We start from the raw sequence: 9,608 nt of genomic DNA on the forward strand, positions 1-9,608 counted from the left end.
TATTGCTCAAAATGCTTTATTTTGCATATACCGCTACTGCCGATTCAGAAGATCGAATTTCAAAAATACGGTATGTTGTTGATACGGTGAATACTAATATTCAAGAAACATTATGATCCTCGCGAAACTGTTTGCATCGACAAGAGTTTAATACCTTTTCGTGGAAGAATAAGTTTCAGACAGTTTATGAAACAAAAAAGCACAAATATTGATGTACGTTATCGAGGTACATCTACATACAGTCTTAAAATATACACCGGAAAAATAAATTAAGCATTTTTCTTTTCACTTCTGATCAGTAATTTGCACAGAATTGTGTTATGCGTATTTTATGAAATTTAAAAAAAATAACGATTAATAAAGTAATTATTGATTAATTAAAATAATTATTATTAACCCTTAATTATTCTTTTAATTAAATAATATTTTAGAGACAATAAGTATTTTTTTGCACTAATTTTTTTTACGTTTAATAACAAATTATTTTAATAAAATAAAATTTATCTATTTAAATTGATAGTAATATAAGAGCACCTATTAAATCAATATTAGTAAAAAAAATTATTAACAATAAAAAATTATTGCAGCGCCTCTATCGGCCGCTGGAAAATTTTTATTTTCTAATATTTTTTTATCGCATTTATATTACTTTTTTTATTTTAAATTAAATGCAATAATTATAATAATACAGGACATTATGAATACATATATTTCATAATGTCCAGTATTATTATAATAAAAAATAATTTATTATTTTTAATAAATCGATAATATATATTTATAAAATATTTTTTTTTATTGTAATTACTAGTTAATGTAATATAAAAAAGTGTTTCATATTCAAAAACTATAAAAATAAAAAAAAAAGATTTGTCAGAAGTGGGATTTGAACCCACGCCCTCAGAGAGGACCAGAACAGCTCGGACCCATACTATGGGCAAGTTAACCTTGAGTCTGGCGCCTTAGACCGCTCGGCCATCCTGACAGTTGTATGTCGACACAGAAATAGCTGCCTAGTTCAGATATAATTCAAATTTCGTCACACTTGATATTTTTATCAATCCTACACGAATGTGTATTTATAGTTTTATCTATCTTTACATCCCAACGCCAATAATTGGATAAGGCAATTACATACCACGACTCGCGGCATACGGAATTAATAACTGCCGCATATTTCACAATAATTAAAAACACGCTCTTCATAACGAGTGTATTTCGAGTTATTCTTTTTTAAGGCAACTTAAATTGGAAGATAATTGGCAACAACAATTTTTCGTATTCAGTGCCAAAGCCATGAATAAAACAAGGCGTGGAGCAATTAAGCGCTCGGGTCAAAAGCGCCCAGATATAATTATTGTTTCTAAATAAAAACCTTGTTAGGGTACTCTTTTATTTTATTTTATTTTTGCTACTCGAATCTCGTTGTCAGAGTTTTCTATTTAAACCCTCGGCTAATATTTCATAATTAGTCTAGTACTTGATTTAATTCCTTCTTAGAAAAACACTATATTTAGATAGCACATCTTGAACGAATGTTTTTATGAGTATAGTACAATGAGTGTTTTTTATTAGTATAACTTTCAAAAGAATAAGGTAACACTTTAATATGTATTAGTATTAGAGACTTACCAAACACTCAATATCGGACAAAACAGGCTTCGCCGGTACCAAACTGAATATTAAATTTGTACAATATTGTCAATAGATAATATCTAACAATTGTCAACTGTCATTTTAGTTATTGTTAAACGCATATCCATACTATCTGGTAAATTCCAATCAGCTAATGCAAAGCCTTGTCTTATAAGAAGATATTCTCAAGCCACCGTTTAGTAAGTGACACTTGTCGGACAGTCAAGAATCGATTGTGGCTGTCAATTATTTATTTACTATTGAGCTTATTTGACAAAAAAGCTTATGAGCAAAAGTTTTTATATTTTAGATAATATCGACGTTGTGTAAACCTAATCTATATGGCTACTTTGGCAATCGGAAAACAAAAATTTATCTCTCTTTTCGTTGTGTGGTTTGTGAGTTTTTAACTCGTAACGGGTTGTAGTGCGGGAGATTTTTCTTTTCGTTGTTCAATTGGTCATTATTGTGACATCTTAATTGTTACTAATAGTGTAGGTGTCTTAAACACCTCACAAAAAATAGAAAAAAAGGAAAGGAAAGTTAAATGTACCAGAGGCGATTGGTAAAAAGCGAAAACTTTCGTTGATCACTTACTTAATATATTTAAATCATTTCACAAGAAAGAAATTGTGAGAATGACTAGAAAAAAGACATTGAAATTTACGATTTTTTAAATGCAACTCTTAGAATAGTAAAACAAATAAAATACATAAAAAAAATATATTGCGTCATCAGACTAATGACCATCCTATTTAACTCAGTAATTTTATTAAACTACTTACCATCTTAATGGAAGGTTACTTAAATAATAAGTTTACTAAAAAAAAGATAAAAAACACTTTCACTATTTTTAGTGAATGTATTTATTCTTTTCATTGTAGAAAATGCTCTTTCTACAGAACGGTAAAAATTAATTTTATTAAATTGAATACTCTTGTTAAAATATCTTTTAGTTAATCTTTAATAATCACATTATTAATGCAATTTATAGATTTTAAATGGAATTCTGGTGACAAATATATATAAATTAGTTCGCTTTTCAACCACATAAAATTCCATACAAGCATTGAACTGATATTTGAAGCCATTCTGGAAAATTCTTTTCTGATGTAAAGTGTACGAGAGATTTCAAACCTGCCCGGCTATTAATATGGGAAGCTGGCAGCTCCCACTGTGAAACTTATCTATCCCACACGAGATAGCTTTACAACTAACAGTGCAAAGGCGTTGGCTAATATATAATAATATAAGCTAGTCAGTTTAATACAGACAAATATTAACCTATTCTATTCATAGCTTGTTCTTATGTTTGTATACATTTTTATTTTTGTTTTATATATACCTAAATTACACAACTAACTCTATTAGTATTACGTTTCTAATCAAAATAATTTATTATATTAACATACATGTTCATATAATATTTTTTAAATAAATGACTTAAAGAATGTTTCGAGATCAATGTAAAAAGGACTAGGGCTCTCATTTGTACGCCCATTAACCTATATTTTATATGTGTATGTTTTGAAATATTCCTCTTCAAGTGAATATTAAATTAATGTAAAGTTTCACTAGAAGGGGTCTCTGGACGAGCATTGAGGCGTTAATTTTCGTCATTATTATTATGGTTGTAAAAGTGAAATGTGGAACGAGATACGAAGATTAATTTTATGCAAACAGCAAAACAATGGCACTAAGACGAGATAAGGAAGGGCGAAGGGTCGTTCTCGCTATAGAGAAATTCTTAAACGAATAAAGAAATACCCTGCATACCAACCTATATAATTTTAATTATATTTAATATTTAATATGGATGGGATTTGCTGATTATTTGCCGCATAGACCCTCACTTTCAACAAGCACGCTTAGCCCACCGCAAGCAAAAAAAAGTCGCGAATGCCCCGATTATTCAGTCGCTCTTTTTATATAATAAAAGACAAGCCTTAGTAAAAGATATTATAATTTTCCAATAATTATGCACTTATTACAATGCCTTAATTATATTAATATATACAAACTTCTGCAATGACTTCTTTATTTTAGCTAATATTTCTTAGAAATAATAATCGTTTGATCAGGAGTTATGTAGTAGTTTCAAATTATTATTAAAAATTAAAATCTTATTTTGGTTGACTAGCAAGAGTTCATTAGTCGGGGCGGGTATTTTACGACATTTTTCTTTAAAATAATTGCAAAATATACTTTTAGATTTTGAATAGATGATAAACGAAGGACTAAAGTATCATAAAATTTACAGCGTTTTTAATACAATAAAATACAATAAACTTGCACAATGCCTGTAAAGTTTTTACTTCGTTTAACTTCTCGCGAGAGAAAGCAAAATGAATGTAATAAAATAATAAATCGATTATTGCACATGAATGATTATTTTAAATCTTTGCAATATGAGTAAATATAGTAAATATGATGACGTAATGTTTTATTAAAATTCAGAAACGTGCAAATGAAATATTTAATGTTATATATGTATATAATATATGGGTATGTACTAAATCTATATTGTTTGTACATTTATAGTGTACATTAAAAAATCGTTTTTATTTTATTTTCAAGAATATATAAAGTAATGACTTTTGCGATTGTGTGTTAATTTTTATAGAATACAAATTTACTATGTATATTAGAAAACAAGAACTAGCGTAGTTTTTTTTTATAAAAATTAAAATTTTTAAAAAATTGCTCTAATAAATATCTTTGTTAAGTTAATTATGTAGCTTGACTAGCCATATTGTTTCAAAATAGCGACTATTCAAAAAATGTAATTTTAACGGTTCATGAAAACATAAAAACTGCTTTAATTTCAATATTATCGACATGAAATCTGTGTTAATCTGCATCTTAGTTAAGTTCGTTCGATACTCCATCGTGTTTCAAAATGAGGGCTATTTAAAAAAAATAAAAATTCGTTACGTAAGTCAAAATTCTATAAAAAAAGAAAAGAGCTCAAAAATGTTTTATAATAGATATTAAAATATAAAAATGTTAATTTTTTGGTCATGTACATATGTATATATAAATATTTGGGACATATTTGTGACCACAATAACTGCTGTAGTCGAATCTCCATAAAAAAATATGTAATAAGCTTAAAAAATATCCCAACTAAGTCTGTTAGTTTGAATATTAATCCACAATCCAGTAAAAAATTGCAAATCTTATAAAAAAGAGTGAGTAGGTCAAAAATATTATATTATAATAGATATTAAAATGTAATACTTTTTTATATATAATATATATATTTAAGTTCGGATATGTGCTTCGCTCTTTCCTATTCTTGACCTTCTCGTCAATGAAATGATTTAAGGGCGGAAACAGATGTTATTGTCTTACGTATCTAAATATCTCTTTCATTACAGTTACAGTTCATAAAAAAGGTCGGAATAGCGCAGTCCGTAACGTCTCAGACTCGAATTTTTAATAATATAAATGCGATTTAATTAAAAACCAGCTCTAGCTGAAGAGTGACATCATTTATTATATTACATCATTATATTGCACATAATAATTTATAAATAATAATATAGATTAATAACTGATTCCCAGACTTTTATTATGGCGGTGTTAATAAATACGTATTTGCAGATATTCATTATATTTGGCACAGGTCTACCCTGTAGTAACGTATTGGTCCTTACGCCTCAAATAACAACGCTAGATTGAAAAGAAATTAAAAAAAAATTGATAAAAATAACAAATTTAGTTTTACGCTCAATGGTTGGTCCTGAAAGTAGAAAATAAAAAATATAACTGCGACGTCAGTAAAATAAAAAGCTAATTACGGCACCTACAGTAATTTTCAAATCACATAATTCATGCACTGTGCATTTCATTTGAAACGCAATCAGATTCCGAGAAGTTTTCAAACAGGCAATGTAACCCTTGCCACAACATCACAGCGATCAAACGAACGACCCTTGCGACTCATCTCCGATCTTCATCGAGCTTTTATACCCTCCGCTCAACACTTACATAAGCGTTAATTAGCCCTAAGCTAGCTTAAAGAGGACCTTTACTCTCATGTGCACATAATAACATCGCATACATATATATAAACTATATTTATAATTATACCCGAGAATAAGTATAGCAGTGAGATAGATAGACACGCATTTGTGCGCGAAATTAAATTCAGCGAAGGCGATACAAATTGTAGCACCCGTCCAAAAGGCGGAAGATAAGGCCACCGTTAAATATATAGACCTTGTTAATGATTTCGCTTTTGAACAGCGTAACGAATTTCGGATACAATAATTTATTTTGTCTTTATCGTAAGGGTGGTGGCAGTCGGGGGCGGTTGAAGCGCTCCCTTTTTTCGACGAAGACCGCGCCGACAAGACTGTTGAAAGTCTCCGAGAAAAGTTATTAATTCGCGAAATCGCTAACACGGCTGATTGTGACATTTTCAATTTTGGCGTCGCGATTTTCAAACCAAATTCATTGTTCACTGCGGCAGAATCCAAAGTAATTTTTCATGTCAGAACAATAAGTCAAATTGTATTCGATATAAATACGGTGCGAGTTTAAACGATCGTACCTACCATTGTTTTGTATTCTGTATACGCAGTATATAAAACAATCTGCTTTATAAGATTGAGCAAAGAAGGCTTTTTGGACCCCTTTCTTTGAATTATAGAATGATATAGATAAGCGGCTTTCAACTTTCTTTAAAACGGAAGACTTTTATATTACAATATTTATGTCACGGAGAATCTCGAATAAAACTTAGTATTAAATCCTGGAAAATAAATCATTTGAAATATATACAAATATCCTTTGATATTCGATAACAAGCAAATTTAAATTTATATATAAAAGACTAAAATTATATAAACTTTGCTATGCAAGAAAATAACCTTCTATTAATTTAACAGAAGAACTAACGTACTGGTCAACAAATCGAAGAAAAAAACTAATATCATAAACTTCTGAATAATAACTGAATATAACAAACCTATATCATACTCTGGTACAAACTTTTTCCTCTTTATTAAAAATTCCTAAATATGAATTGATCTTTGTCTATATTTAAACCGAACAATAATTAGCGTTTTAAATAATTTATAAAGAATTGCATGCATGACTGTCGTAAATAACTTTTTGCTTAGTTAGTCAAATATAACTAACTAGACGGTTTGTATTATGAATATGTAGGTCAAGGATTCAAACACTAACAAAGTAAGGTCCAACCCATTCTGAAGTATCTATAGAGAAAAATCTATTACAAATTTATGTATTTTTCATACACAAAAGCTCCATTCTTGCGAGCGTGTTATAATTTATTCGCGATAGTTCGCCGCTTTCCGAACACGCAATCGAAAAAAATATTAAATATTTCATTATATTCGCCTCTTCGCGCGGAAAAGCTCAATCTTTTGCTTTTCCGCCAGCCGCTTGTTTTCCATTTTTTCCATTTTTTTCAGTCTCTCCTTCCACACACTCCAACTACATCCACCGTATTTTCCGTGTAATACTATGTATCCTTAATTTTTAACTCGGTTCGCCTTTTTCACATTCTCTTTCCGCACGAAGGTCCTCGTGTTTTCAAAAAGGATCATACGTGGGAGAAATATAAATGTTATCCAAGTCCTTGCGGATTGTTTGCACAGTAGAGAAGAGCAGTAGCTGTCGGTGCATCACAGCTCAACGATCAGTGGTTCCTAACCTTTTGCTGTCGGTCAATTTACCTGTATTACGTGACCTATAAAATCGTGGCAAGTCAACCGTGTTCTTTGAATATGAAACACATTTTAACACAGTAGTATTGTGTCTACAATGTTTTTAGTGTAACACGGAGCATGAAAAACTGAATATGAGTAAATACAATCACATGAATTTTATGTGGGCAACCTAAGCTTATAAATATCAAAATCGACAAATAAGTTATTCAGGCCATGAGGAGGCGTATGTCTTTTTTTTATGATCTAAAAAAAATATTCATATTCTATTTTAGTTGACATAAACAAATTTAATTTAAAACAAGTATATATTAACTTATAACAAATGTTAACTTTATAACATGAATATGATAATTAATAGTTATAAAATGAAAATGAGAAAATAGGTGAAACCCTTTTACATTATATATTATACACAATTATAATAATAATAGCAGTAACTTTTATATATAACTTTTAAACTAATGTAGATAATTAATAAGATCAATATGTGTGTTGGCATATTGTGTTTATATTTAAATCTTGGTGCTATTTTAACATAATCTCCTTAACTTGATATAAATTTGTTGCCCAAACGAATGATGGAGCTAATTTTATGAAGGGTGAGCAGGGAGATAAATAATTTTATTTTTGCTGGAATTTTTTCATGGAGTTTTCCTTATGTTGAAAAGTTATACAACCAAACACAATTGAAAAATATTGATGATTGTAAAATTCAAAAAGCATTGAATGAATTTCATTACATAATTTTAAAAATCTGTTTTTCAACTCTCTGTGAATCTGCTAGCATGAGTAAAGTTATTTAGAGTAAAAAAGTACGTAACCGTATTTGTAAAAAAATAAAACAAAGATTTGCTTACAAAAATTATTTAATAACTGCTAAACTATTTTACCAGGAAAATTTTCAGAATTACCATATAAAGTTGCCAATTCTTTAAATAAAAGAAACGTGTAATAAGTATTCAGATTTATTTGAGGAAAAAATAGAAACAAAATTATGAATATTTTATTTATAAAAAGAATTTCATAATTGTAATTGATTGATGTTAATGATTTCGATCAAAAGAAGCCTAATTTCGGAAGAAAAAAAATAATTTAAGAGTACATAATTGAAAATGTTTGACAAGCCAACCTTTGTTCTAATATTTGAATAAATAATATTATTATTTTTTCCTAATTTAAGTTTTTTATTATATGCTTATTTAATTTTCTTGTATTTTTAATCTAATATAATTTTTACCCAAATTGTTTTTGTTTTAAAAAAACTGCGTATGAAGATAGTATAGTTTATAAACATAAGTGGTTATTTATGATATCCATATTAACCCATAAAATCCCACGATTAATCAAAGACCTTTGCAATTCACAGTGCCGGCTTAATGTGAAGCTTTGACAAGATTATTCCGTTCCGAACGTTGATTAATTAGCTCACACGTCGATGGTTCGAGACACCTGTTCTTATCTGGAGCAGTATAAATCATCACCTACTTCGTCTTGTAACCTTTGTGACTGTAGCTGGCGTGTTTACGTTTAATATATTGAACGAGCTTGTCACATGAGAAATAAGCGTTCCAAGAGTATTCACTCCCATTTCTTTGAACGAACTAAAACAATATAGGTCAAGTTGCAAAGAAGAAACGTACACTTTGTACAAATTGAAAAGAATACATTAAATATATGTATGTTTTATATAACATAAGCTGAGTAACAATAATTAAATTTAAGGACTGTATATGACAGGATGTCTAAAATCACATTTCCCGCAACAGTGAATCTAAGACATGACAAGTACAAAGTACATTATTTTCAAAGTTTACTCAATCATACACATGTATCCCTCAGCTCTTGTATTACAGGTTTTTATTTCCCCAACGTGTAAAAGATCTTCATATACTATCTTGTAAACACGATATGAAACACCTTTATGATAAATGTACGCTAGCATTTGTTAATCAAGTGCTTTGTTACGAAGCATTATTTTTAGCCCTAGTCCAATACGTACAAAACCTTTACAACATCATGGACCTCGTTCATGTTTTACTTATAATCGCCAGACCGCGTGTATTAATATGTATTTTTTATAAAATACTGCTGTTTTGATCAAATAAAACAGCAATATCGATTTTACTATAATTTGTAAATGGCGTATAAAAATAAAACACGACAGTAACACTATAACATTACAAAAAAACTATACACTATGCCTCTAATATATATAAAGTATGAAAAACATTATTAATGTTCTTAAAACTGTTAAGAATTTGTTTTCATAAA

The 9,608-nt window shown here is 29.0% G+C and overlaps 1 non-coding gene across 1 annotated transcript; it reads right to left on the reverse strand.

Annotated features, from left to right (window-relative positions):
• Window positions 1-871: 871 nt before the first annotated feature.
• Window positions 872-985, reverse strand: TRNAL-CAA (transfer RNA leucine (anticodon CAA)). Its single transcript has 2 exons — window positions 948-985; window positions 872-916 (listed from the first exon to the last, which is right to left on the reverse strand). It is a non-coding gene; the product is annotated as a tRNA-Leu (tRNA).
• Window positions 986-9,608: the final 8,623 nt, after the last annotated feature.

The sequence above is a fragment of the Plectrocnemia conspersa genome, unplaced genomic scaffold (assembly GCF_051122295.1).
Source record: "Plectrocnemia conspersa isolate PC_06_02 unplaced genomic scaffold, ASM5112229v1 ptg000009l, whole genome shotgun sequence".
NCBI classification, from domain to species: Eukaryota; Metazoa; Arthropoda; class Insecta; order Trichoptera; family Polycentropodidae; genus Plectrocnemia; species Plectrocnemia conspersa.